The sequence below is a fragment of the Mastomys coucha genome, unplaced genomic scaffold (genome assembly GCF_008632895.1).
Source record: "Mastomys coucha isolate ucsf_1 unplaced genomic scaffold, UCSF_Mcou_1 pScaffold17, whole genome shotgun sequence".
NCBI lineage: Eukaryota > Metazoa > Chordata > Mammalia > Rodentia > Muridae > Mastomys > Mastomys coucha.
The window spans coordinates 3,442,279-3,456,158 of NW_022196899.1; the positions used below are offsets into that span (position 1 = coordinate 3,442,279).

General features: G+C 37.7%; 1 protein-coding gene across 4 annotated transcripts in view; it reads right to left on the reverse strand.

The window, feature by feature from the left end:
* Window positions 1-13,880, reverse strand: part of Il7 (interleukin 7) — a 36,843-nt gene that overhangs the window by 13,707 nt on the left and 9,256 nt on the right. The window lies entirely within an intron of this gene.

Genomic DNA, 13,880 nt, shown 5'->3' on the forward strand with positions numbered 1-13,880 from the left:
AAAAAAAAAAAAAAAAAAAGCTTTGGAAATAGACTGTGTTGTTTGGGGGTTTCCATGGGCCCCTGGTCTAATGACTCAAGAAGATGTAACCCATTCCCGACACTGGGAGTTTTACTTGCTGTGTTCAGTCATCCAGTTGGGATACAATCTCTCCTAATATTAATGACTCTATTTAGGTTCCTTTCATATATACATATATTTTAGAAAATTCTACAATAACAGGTTTCCATGTGCTTTTTTTTTCAAATATCCTTTAGTATGAGTTGCCCCCCCATTATTCCTTTTTTACCCTTTTCTTCCACTGCCACCCCTGTTTAAACCTATTCTAGTTTCTCCATAATAGTATTCTGTTTCCACTTCCTTAGGAAGTCCTCGCCTGGCCCCTGCTTTCCTTTATTAAGTTCCTGACCTCCGTGGTTATAGGAATTGTATAGCATGTGTAATAACATCTTAAAAGCTAACCTCCATCAACAAATCTTACTGGAAAAATGGAGCAGTTACTGAAGGAAAGGCCATCTAGAGACCAACCCACCTTAGGATCCATCCCATCTGCTGGCACCAAACCCTGACACTATTGCTGATGCCCAGAAGCACTTGCTGACAGGAGGCTAGTTAGTATACCTGTCCCCTGAGAGGCTCTGCCAGCATCTGACTAATACAGATGCAGATACTCACAGCCAACCATCAGACTGAGCCTGGGGACCCCAGTGGAAGAATTAGGGAAAGGACTGAAAGAGCTGAAAGTGGTTACAACCCCATAGGAAGAATAATATCAACTAACTGCCCCCCCACCCCCGCCAGAGCTCCCAGGGACTAAACCACCAACCAAAGAGTGTACATGGATGGGTCCATGGCTCCAGCTGCATATGTAGCAGAGGTTCCAGCTTGTCTGGAATCAATGGGAGGGAGACCTTTGGTCCTGTTGGATGAGTGTAGAGGGTGCTAGAGAGGTGAGGCTGGAATGGATGGGTAGGTTGGGGAGCACCCTGTTAGAGGCAAAAAGGAGGGGGTTGGATAGATGTTTGTAGATAGGGAGACTGGAAAGGGGGACAACATTTGAAATGTAAACAAATAAAATAACCAAAAAACAAAAAACTAACATCCAAATACAATAGCTTACATGCTTATACATTACTCACTACGCCATCTTTATGCAAATGAACTTTATGCAAATGTTTTAATGGGCTGAGGTAATAGAAAAGTTGTAAAGATAAGGTCTAAAATACATCTAAATCTTAGTCCCATTCACATACTGGTGATTTTTTTTTATTTATTTGCCAATGAATATATTGACATTAAAATATTTTATGTACATATAAATCAATCCTTTAGAGCAACACCTGTGTTCATAATAATCAATATAAAAATGCTAAAAAACATTAAATTTTGAGTCCCTTTTAAAGGGCTTAATACCAGATAGTCCCTAAATTTTAATACGTGACTAAATAGGAGAAGAGCAGTGGAAGCAGGAATCCCAGAAGAAGGAAGCAGAGTAAAGGCACTGTGGTCCAAAAGTACACAGTTTGATCAGGAACTAGAAGCTAATGCTGTTCAATTGTACTGTGAGGAAGGAGGAGTCAATACAAAAAAAGAACAAATTGTTTCTCATGTGTTCAGATAAGGAGTTAATCCTGCATTCTGGAACAACTACTGAGAAGTTATTATTGCACCAGGCGATAATTTGGTCTAAGCAGTTCTTTGTAATGATAATCTTGTTTAGGAAATACTCAGCAATATTCAGAAATGCATTTCTGAAAATTGTACTTATTCACTGTACCTGAAAAGCAAATTCAGTGACTGATAAACATGAATCTGGGGAGGAAGAGAGAGTAAGAAAAAGAACAAATGCAGAAACAGGAGGTTGCTTCCAATAGTTCTGCTTTGCTGGAAGTCTGCAGCCGGGACAGTTGATTAAAAGCTATGGCTTCAATCTGGCAATATCTTATTAAACAGACAGGCATGCTTCAGTTTGGAACAGCCATAGGCAAGTAGATTATCTGATAATCAATGCCCAAATTGTAAGCCATGTTCTGCCCAAAACAAAAATGGCAAAAACCCAGACATTTATGGGCTGAACTATGTTCAATAATATATCCAATATTTTATATATCTCATTACAAATTACGAATGAACAACTTTGCAAAGGTAGCAAATAACAGGCATTTGTAAAAGCTAAGGCCATGTCTATGAGATCTTTTACCCCCAGTCTTTCCTTAGGCTGCCCTATGCTTAACAAAGTTAACAAAGAAACTATCTGGAACCAGGAACTGCAGCTTTCCTGCATGGACAGTTATTTCCTCATTATGAACATGAATAATATTTTTCTGACATACAAGAAATGAGACATATTCAATTAAGCACAATGATGTACGATTAAATACTCCTAAAATGTATCCTACTAAAGTTTATGTAGAACTTTTAATGTGTGCTACATGGTAGTAAACAACTTAAATGAAAATATTTAAATAAAGGAATAATTTTATTACTCTCCTACTCCTTATGGCCAAGAGATGCACAAGAGACCTATGCTTGCTGGGCTACTTATTCAGTGTACACTCCAAAGGCAGCATGGTTTATATTGTGTGTGTCACCTGCATATAAAACAGTAGAAGAAATAGAGAAGTAAATGTTTTAATAATTAGTACTGATGGAAATTTACCATAGAGAATCATGGGGAAAACTCAAAAACAACCCTTCCAAAACCAACGTTTACAATACTGTATTCTCAAGTATAGTGTTTCAGAGGTGCCCCACCAAATGCTTTGTGAAGAAAACCAGTTACATAATACACATTGAAATGGTTGGGTTTTGCTTATGAAGATATCTCTGTGCAATCTGTTTGATGAGCGGTAGCATAAAAAGTCATTATATTACCATTATATAATCAAAAGTTACATATGCAGCTGGTGAAATTTGCTCGAAGCAATAATATTATTAAGTGCAAGAGAAAGAAAGATCTCACAAAAAGGCAATCCATGTCTATAGACTGTTAAACTCACTCTTCTACAGAACTGTGCCTGCACTGGATTCCTCTTCCTGGAGGTGAATGTATGTTCTCTACTTGCGGGGTGCCTTCGCAGCTCTAATACTGATACAGCTTCAATATACAATGTACTGTTTTATTACTTTGTGTTGGGAAAGCTGCGCTTATGTAAGACTGATGATAAGAAAGAATGTTGCGGGAATTTTATGACTCAACATTTGGCAGATTTCCTTGGAAAGCAATGTTCATGTGAGATATAGACTCACCCCATAGTTATTAGAAACCTGGCTGCATAGCCATCCTGACTTGACACAGTGCAACAGACCATAAAGTGTATATCAACTTCTCTGGTATGTAGGATGGTATTATATTTGCTTGAGTATCCTTCTCAAAGCCTTCTAAGTAGATTAGTTCTACATCAGTGGAACATAACATAGACCTAAAATTAATCATGCTATTGGAATTAAATAATCTTATAGTAAGAATAGACCCTAGAAATTATGCTCATAGCAATGGTTTTACACACATACATACACACACACACACACACTAATCCATGAAGTTTAAGGTTCCACATGGTAACTCAGGGCCCACTAAAAAGTGGACACTCCATGACAGAGGCCAGTTACAGCTTAGGACCTCACTGGAGTTCCATGTAGTATTTTATTAAAAGAAATAATGGCTAAATTAAAATTTGAAAACAGAAATTAATAAAGACCTGTTTGCTAATTCTATAAAATGAAAAACCATTTTGCAATGTTCAGAAAGATTAATTCATTCATTGTATCATATAGCTAGCAAGTGATTTGCAAGTTCATGCATGATCTATTGTGCCATTACATATGACCCACTAGACACTGCTCATTGTAGTCATCAGCATGTACAGAAAACTTTGCTACGTAAATTGAATTTCTCTATCATTGTCCTTAGAACTAGTAATGACCAATGAATTAGTAGCTTATGCAAACAATCTGCATTAATTGAAAACCAAATAAGCACAGATATTGCCATTATATAATCAAAAGTTACATAATAATAATAATCACTCATCTGACTAGATTCAACTTTTTAAGAATATAGAAAAAAGAATGAAAGCAGCAAACAACGTTTAATGTTTAGACAAGTATGGATTTAAAACTAATAAAATTAGTATTGCTGTGATAAAGTGACTACTAAAGCACAAGTTTATTAGTTATACAAGAGTCCTCAAAGGCAGTGGTGTAGGACACCCACCGGCCAAGTATAAGGCAACTAAGTCTCGATAATAAAGGCTTATGCAGAAAAGGGTGGAGAGGTGTCCCTCGCTAATGCAGACTCCAGTCCGGTTGTGGCTAGAGCATTCACTTCATGCTCAGATCTAGAAAAGCCTTCTTCTCTCCCTCTCCAGGTGCTGGGAAATGACCTTCTCACAGCTCGGAGAAGTTTCTGTATTGTACTTAGTTGTCTCTCATGTAAGACTGTTTCTTATTTTCAACTATAGCATATTTCTTCTATAAAAGTGACAGTATTGCCAAGTCATCTATCCCCAGAGGTCCAAAGCATACCTGATGCCATTTGTCGGTTTTACTATGGCTCTGTGCTAACACACTGTGATCAGTCTAGATTCAAATGTGAATGCTGACATACCCTGTCAGTAGGCTTTCCGTTAGTTCCCCGCCCCCCATACACGCACCTCTGTCTACAACTCCACCCCTAATATTATCCACTCTACACTACTTGACCTTACAGAATCGAATTCACTTCCTCAGACTGGCATGTTCTAGCCTCTACATTTTCTGTATTTACTCAGGGTTGATTCACTTTTAGGTATAAATACTGAACACCCAACCCAGGTTGAATGAGTTGATCCCTTCAACAGTTTAAATTGTAACTACGCAGTTGTGCTGTAATTATTTCTTTAAGAGACTAACCTTTCCTTTAAGACTGTTAACTTCACTGGCCTCGGACTCAGGATGACAGGCCAGTGTTTTTGGATAGTTGAATACATTATTTAACAGTTTATGTACAACCCATAAGAAAAATTTCACAAAAACGTAAAGCACATCCTGCAGAGTCCTATTCTCCCCATTTAGTCACTGCATTTCATTAAATACAGGACACAGAATTCATCCTTCCCTTGGCAGATTACAACTAATAGATGCTGTCTTAATACGTGTTTAATGAAGTAAACCGTTAAGGAATATAGGATTTTCAGGAGGTCTCGCCCTCTCTCTCTCTCTCCCTCTTCCTCTCCCTCCCACTCAATCCTCTCCTGGTCTCACCGCTCCCTGTCCTCCCCTCCCGCTCTCTCTACACCCTTCTTGCTCTTGCTCTCGCACTCTTTCTCAATCTCAACTCTCATAGTTTTTATTTTGTGGTAAAATGGAGAGCAGGTGTGCAAGAACAGCTTTCCCCATCATGCAACCTGCTCTTCCCATCTGCTGTTGAGGTTTTTGTTTTTCTGTTACAATGTGTCCTGAGGTGTGGTGTATAGACCCCCATGGTGAGATACATAGTCAGTGGGATGTAAACTCTCTCCCAGTGAGAACCTTCTCAAAGTCATTCTTCCCATCAAATTCCTCCTTGGAAATTGCTTCATCCCAGGAAAATAGCTGTGTTCCAAAAAAGAAGAGATTTATAGAATTCATCTTATATGGCTAAAAATTAAATTCTCCAGTTTCTCTTTATTTAATTGTCTAAAATTTTATTTAAGTATTTATGAGTAGAGATTCTCAGGTACTCCTTTCCTTCTCTCAGCCTAATTTTTCCACTATCTTAATGTCTCATATTAGTGAACATCTTCACTATGGCTCATAAGCCATTTCTGAATCATTGCTGTCCACTTAACTTCTGGGTTGAATGCATTTACCCATTGTATAAAGCTCTACGTTTTTACACATGTGTAAAGAGTGAAATTTATTGAACAATTTATGATCTTTTTCTTAAACAGAAGGCCCTGTTGATAACTTATCCAAAATGTATCAAATCCAATTAAATGCATGCTTTGTCTTTGATTATTTTCTGTGGCTTTTATGGTGTTTATGGCATTTGACATGGAGCTCATCTTAGGCTATCTTTAGGGGAAAGCACTGTCTATTTAGATTTGTTGTTTCATTATTTCAAATGTGGATGCTCAGTTGTTCATTATATACCATTTTTATCTCTCTAGCCTCACAAGATATTTTAAATTGTAGTATCAGTTCAAATGTTTTGGTTTAGTACTGTGCTGGTTATTTAAAATCTTCTGGCATTTTTGTAAATTTTAAATCCAGTTACAGGGAATGTAGGTGAGGCTCAGCTATTGAGTGCTTACTGCTTTTGCAAAAGGTCCAAGTTCAATTTCCAGCAGCAGGTCAGATGGCTCACCACTACCTGTAAGCTTCAGCTACAGGGGCTCCAGTGCCCTCTTCTGGCCTCACAGGCAGTAGTGCACACTTTCTTACACACACACACACACACACACACATACAAACACAAATAGAAATAATTTTTTAAAAGTCAGTTTCAGGTGTCACAAACTAACCTGACTGATTTAGCCTGCATATGCATTGATTCTACAGAAGAAGTCAGAGGGACAGATCTATTAGTAATATGGAGTCTTCCTGCTCATGATGGACACATTTTCTCTGTTCAGCTTCCACTCTGATTATTAATATTTCTTGTTTCCGAATACTTTCGTTTTTTTCTGTCTAATTTTCCAGGTTGGAAGCTTGGATTGGTGATTTCTATCTTTCGTCTTTCCTGATGCATACAACCAGTGCTCCAAACACGGCTGCCATTATTTCAATGCAAATATTCATTTCATTTGATTAAAAAATTTTAATTAACCTTGAGAAGTGATTATTGACACACATAATCTGAAGACGGGATATTTAATCTCCCCTCGTTTTCCATCTGCCTTATTGATTTTGCTAGTTTAATCATGTTTTAATTTCAGAGTATATTTCACATGATTTTCCCTTTAAAAATGTACTGTATCTCCCCAAATATATTCAGTTTTGATGAATGTCCCAACATATAAGCTAGTGAAAAAACTAGCATGTTTTGTGCTCTGACGTGATGAAGTATATTATAAATGCAATCAGATTAGACTGACATACTCCCTTCTCCATCACTGATACCTTCATTTTGGCTTTTCTCTCTGCTGAATGTGTCAATGAGCAGTAAGAAAGTAGGGAAGTTGTTAATGTCTTCACATAGTTTATTATTGTAAAGATAAGATTTTGATGTCTTTATTGAACACATGCTTATTAAAGATTAGTGTTCCTTCCAGAACAATGGACACTTTTATTATTCTATGATGGCAATTTTTACTGCTGGCAGTCATTTCTAGCCTGGACTAAGCTTTTTCTTAAATAAACATAGCATTTCCACTTTGATCAGTGTTAACATGGTATATTATCCTCTGTCTCTCTACTTTTAATCACTGTATGTGTTTACTTTAAAAGTGAATGAATTTCTTTATCTAGCTCCTTCATTGGGGACCCTTACTCAGTCCAATGGATAGCTGTGAGCCTATACTTCTGTATTAGTCAGGTACTGTCAGAGCCTCTCAGGAGACAGCTATATCAGACTCCTGTCATCCAATACTTGCTGGCATCCACAATAGTGTCTGGATTTGATGACTGAATATGGGAAGGATTCCCAGGTGGAGCAGTCTCTGAATTGTCTTTCCTTCAGTCTTTGCTCCATAGTTAGTCTCTACACTTCCTTCCATGGGTATTTTGTTCCCCCTTTTATAAAGGAACGAAGTATCCACACTTTGGTCTTCCTTTTTCTTGAGTTTCTTGTGATTTGTGGATTGTACTTTGTGTATTTCGATCTTCTGGACTAATATCCACTTATCAGAGAATGCATACCATGTGTGTTCTTTTGTGAATGGGTTACCTCACTCTGGATGATATTCTCCAGATCCATCCATTTCCCCAAGAATTTCATAATTCAGACCCAAGGAGCTAAAGGGCCTGCAGCTCCTTAAGAACAACAATATGAACTGCCCAGTACCCTCAGAGCTTCCAGAGACTAAACCACCAACCAAAGAGTACACATGGTAGGACTAATGGCTCCAGAAACATATGTATAGCAGAGGATGGCCTAGTCAGTCATCAATGGGAGGAAAGGCCATTGGTCTGTGAAGGTTCTATGCCCTAGTGTAGGGGAATGCCAGGGTCAGTAAGTGGGAGAGGGTGGGTTGGTGAGCAGGGGAAGGAAGGAGGAAACAGGGGTTTGTTTTTGTTTTTGTCTTATTTTATTTTTATTTTTATTTTTATTTTTTGGAGGGCAACCTGGAAAAGGAGATATTTTATGAAATGTAAATAAAGAAACCATCTAATAAAAAAATACTAAGCTAATAGCTATTTAAAAAGTGAATTTCTGGTAGACAACACAGTATTGACTTGTTTATAAAAATATACTCAGTTTCAGTAGTTTTATATTGTGAGTATGTATGTGTCTGTCTGTGTGTGGATATGTTCACCTGAGTACAGGTGCCCACAGATCTTAGAAGAGTGCATTAGCTTCCATGGAATTAAAGGCAGGTTGAGCCCCCTAACATTAGTTCTGGAAAACAAACTTGTGTCCTCTGCAAGTATGTGTTCTTTTTCATTCTTAGGTATTTATTTACCTTTCAAATGTTATCCCCATTCCCTGTCCCCATCCAAAGCATCCTATCCCATTCGCCTTCCCCCTGCTTCAATGAGTGTATTCTCCCACCACCCATCCACTCCCGCCTCCCCACACTCAAGTTCCCCTACACTGGGGCATCTAGCCTTCATAGGACCAAGGTCCTCTCCTCCCATTGATGCCCAACAAGGCCATCCTCTTTTACCTATGTGGTTGGAGACATGAGTCCCTCCATGTGTACTCCTTGGTTGGTGGTTTAGTCCCTGGGAGCTCTGGTATGTGTGTGTGGTGGTGGGGCGGCATCTGGTTGTTTGATATTGTTATTCTTCCCATGGGGCTACAAACCCCTTCAGCTATTTCGTCCTTTCTCTGACTCCTCCACTGGGGACCCTATGCTCAGTCCAATTGTTAGCTGTGAGCATCTGCCTCTGTGTTTGTCAGGCTCTGGCAGAACCTCTCAGGAGACAGTCATATCAAGCTTCTTTCAGCATGCATTTCTTGGCATCCACAATAGTATCTGGGTTTGGTGACTATATGGGATGGATTCCCATGTAGGGCAGTCTTTGGATGGCCTTTCCTTCAGTCTCTGCTCCACACTTTGTCTCTGAATTTGCTCCTGTGAGTATTGTGTTCCTCTTTCTACGAAGGACCAAAGCACCCACACTTTGGTCTTCCATCTTCTCGAGCTTCATGTGTTCATGTGTTCTTGGGTATTCCAAGCTTTTGGGCTAATGCCCACTTATCAGGGAGTGCATACCAAGTGTGCTCTTTTGTGATTATGTTACCTCATTCACAATGATATTTCTAGTTTCATCCATTTGCCCAGGAGTTTCATGAATTCATTGTTTTTAATAGCTGAGTAGTACTCCATTGTGTAAATGCACCCCATTTTCTGTATTCATTCCTCTGTTGAAGGAAATCTGGGTTCTTTCCAGCTTCCAGCTATTGTAAATAGGGCTGCTATGAACATAGTGAAGCATGTGTTCTTGTTATATGTTGGAAAATCTTTTGGGCATATGCCTAGGAGTGGTATAGCTGGGTCCTCAGGTAGTACTATGTCCAATTTCTGAAGAACAGCCAGACTGGTTGCCAGAGTGGTTGTTCCAGCTTGCTATCCCACCAAAAATGGAAGTGTTCCTCTTTCTCCAAATCGTTGCCAGCATCTGCTGTCATCTGAATTTTTGATCTCAGCCATTCTGAATGGTATGAGGTGGAATATCAGGGTTGTTTTGATTTGCTTTTACCTGATGACTAAGGAAGTTGGCAGGATTAAAATAGTAAAAATGGCCATCTTGTTGAAAGCAATCTACAGATTCAGTGCAATCCCCATCAAAATTCCAACTCAAATCTTCATAGAGTTAGAAAGAGCAATTTGCAAATCCATCTGGAATAACAAAAAACACAGGATAGCAAAAACTATTCTCAACATTAAAAGAACTTGTGGGGGAATCACCATCCCTGACCTCAAGCTGTATTACAGAGCAATTGTGATAAAAACTATGTGGTATTGGTACAGAGACAGGCAGGAAGATCAATGGAATAGAATTGAAGATCCAGAAATGAACCCACACACCCATGGTCACTTGATCTTTGACAAAGAAGCTAATACCATCCAGTGGAAAAAACACAACATTTTCAACAAATGGTGCTGGGCTCAATTTGTGGTTAGCATGTAGAAGAATGAAAATCAACTGATTCTTTTCTCCTTGTACAAAGCTCAAGTCCAAGTGGATCAAAGACCTCCACATAAAACTAAATACCCTGAAACTAATAGAAGAGAAAGTAGGAAAGAGCCTCTAACACATGGGCACAGGGGTAAATTTCCTGAACTGAACACCAATGGCTTATGCTCTAAGATCAAGGATTGTCAAATGACACCTCATAAAATTGCAAAGCTTCTGTAAGGAAAAGAACACTGTCAATAGGACAAAATGGCAACAAAGAGATTGGGAAAAGACCTTTACCAATCCTACATCTGATAGAGGGCTAATATGCATTATATACAAAGAACCTAAGAAGTTAGACTCCAGAGAATCATATAACCCTATTAAAAATGGGGTACAGAGCTAAACAAAGAATTTTCAACTGAGGAATATTGAATGGCCAAGAAATACCTAAAGAAATGTTCAACATCCTAAGTATGTGTTCTTAACCAGGGACCATCTCTCCATCCTGATTTGTCTTTTAGTTGGTATATTTTGTTTTGTTTTATTTAACAAACAATTGTAAAATAAAAAAACTTAGATCTTAAAAGGAAACTTATTTTCTTAAATGATAATATATTCATTCTTGTTCTTATATTTATATACAGGGAATGTTTTATAGTCTAACCTATAATTTAATTTCTATTTTGGTAGATTTAAATGTTTGTGTTTAATTGCAAATATTATGCATAGTATATTCAGAATTATAATGTTTTCAAATTTATAATTATTATATATATGTAAGTATATAATGTGTGAAGGCCAGAGGACAACTTAGTAGAACTTATCCTCTTCTATCTTTATAAGAATTCCATAAACTGAACTCAGGCCTCTAGGTGATGCCTGCAGCTTCTTCTTATTATTGTTCTCCTTCTCCTTCTTCCCCTTCTCCTTCCTCCTCCTCCTCTTTCTCCTCCTCCTCCTCCTCCTCCTCCTTACTTGCTAAATAGTTTTACCTATCTTATCTTGCCATCCATATTTGGATATATTTTTAAGTAATAGTTTGTGACAATTTGATCTTTCTTTAACCACTCTGTGAGCAAATCAATCAAATGCAAGGTTGAAGCCCAAAGTTTGAAAGAGGTGTTAAATAAAATAGAGTGGTTTTTTCCAAAAGAGAGATAGGACCCAGTCTGAATTTAGGAAAGATAATTCAAATGTCAATAAGAGGAAGGATGCACAGCAGAGGCTGGGAGGGAGCCAATACTGCTGTGGAGCAAGTCTGGGGAGATCGGGAGGTTACCTGTCCTGATAATTTATTGGAAAAACAAATGGTAAGGTAATGTACTAAACTGTGGAATTTAATGATGAATGAGAGGAAGAAAAGGGCAGTATTAAGGGTGACCCAGGAGGTCTGGATTCAATGTTAGGCCAAATGCTACTTAATTAACTAACATACATAAATACAAGAAGAGACCATAAGTGAGAATTAGTTCACTAGTATATACAGTACGGGTAACTAGATATTTCTAATCATATTTGAATTAAATGCTTTTTGAAGTTCATAGGAAAACTGTGGATCAAAAGCTATTTAAAATCTATAAGTACAATCTGTTAGGGTCACCAGAAGAAAAATAGAGACAAAGACATGTTATGAATATATCAATCATTAGATTATAATTTGTAACCTCAACTATTTATCGTCAAGCTTCGGAGTGACTAAATGTTCTCTGCAACACTGTCCATCTTTGTAGGAATAGTGTGCTACTTTGTTACTGGGGATAGTATCAGTGCTCCTCTGGTCACTCATTGAACTTATTGAGATAATCTATTTCATATTTTCACGAAGAATGTGCCATGACTTGGTTAAATAAATCTCTTTCACTACATTTTCATCAATCTCTTCTTTCCTTCCTCCCTTCTCCCCCTCCCCCATTTCTTTCCATATTTTCTTGCTATATGTTGCTTTGCTCATTAATGGGTATTGAACTACTACTATTTATTTCTATGCACACACAATAGGATTGAAACAGTCATACCTTCTTATGAAAAAGATCAATTTAATGTACTCAATATCCAAATAAATATCATGGAATATAAAATGTGGAAATTACTGTTTTGTAGGCACCCTTTTCTCTGTCAGTTAGCAAACAGCATAGAACTCTGTGTGCCACTTTCAGTAACCACTTGTCATTTCTACACCTCTTCAAGAGGCAAACCATTTTCCCAAGATATCAACCCACTTCAATGGAAGTATGTAGAAGAGAGGGACCTTAAACAATGTCTTATGAACCTTTAAAAGGGACTTTGTCACATAAGGCTCCAGTCTGACTAAAAAGGTAATATTATTTATTAAATCAACCTGACATAATAATTTTTACATGTTACTTTATTGTCTACATGGAAACTCCAAAGAAATGTCTTCAGCAACAAACTCCTGGAACAAAGTAGTCATTTTAAAGAAATTGCAAGATACAAGGTTAGCAAACAAAAACCAAACGTCTGCATGCGTACCAGCATTGAATAATTACAATTTGAAATGAAAACCAGTATTATTCAGAATCCTGCTAATGTATGGACTATATCAGTATAGGCCTACCAGTTATGGATGGGATCTATATGGGGATGGATACGGAACCCTGATGAAAGAAATCAAAGGAAGGTACAATTACCTGGAGAGGCATCTCATGGTAATGGCTGAGAAACTCTATTTTAAAGATGTAGGTTTGTAGGTCTCAGCAAATAAGATGTGTGTGTAGATGATAACAAGATATTGCGTGCATTATAAGGAAGAATTTGACTCACATATCTAAGTGAAATAACCAAGTTTTAAAAGGTGTTAACCTTTTAAAACATAAGAACATGATTGCAACTGCTTGCCATTCTAGGAAAAAAATCAGACAGTAAATAGGTCAGCAGATGCTGAGGATTCAGGGTGGAGTGGGGAGGATGGTTTGCTTGAACATGGGATGGGGGAGGGGAAAGCAGTATCCATGGTGTGTGATACTATGCTGATGTGACCCACACAAAAAAATTGCATACACAGAGAATAAAATCTGAAATCAGTACACTAGCATTGGTTCATCTACTACAACACATCCACTACATTCTAATGCCTGGAACTGCAACATGGAGAGTTTTGTACCTTTTCTCAAATGTTCCATACTGAAAATCTTCTTCAAGACATAAAATCCATTATTTAAGGAAATAATCTTTTCACAGCAACTGAACATTAACTTAGAGAAAAATTATATGCTGTACACAGTAAAAGCTATATACATGGACTTATATGCAATTATACACATTAAAATAGCTATGTGTTACTTCTTACCACAATTTTCAGGTATTATATTCTGTTATTTTTTTTGTCTCCTAATGTAAAGCACATTCCAGGATGGGTAGGATAAATAAGAGGGAAACAAATACAGGGAGTGATGATGGATACCACTTATTTGGAAGAAAATGCAATCAGGAGCTAAATGGACAGTGTTAATCTCAGTTTCCAGGAACGATGTATAGGACAGAGTAATGCCACCCATGAAAGGGGTATAGTTCCTTGTTCACTATTCCATACTCGCCTCCTTTCATTGGCAGCCTGTACAATGGAGATATGATACTAGAACTGCGTGCCAAAAGTATATTTCAAATTTCCC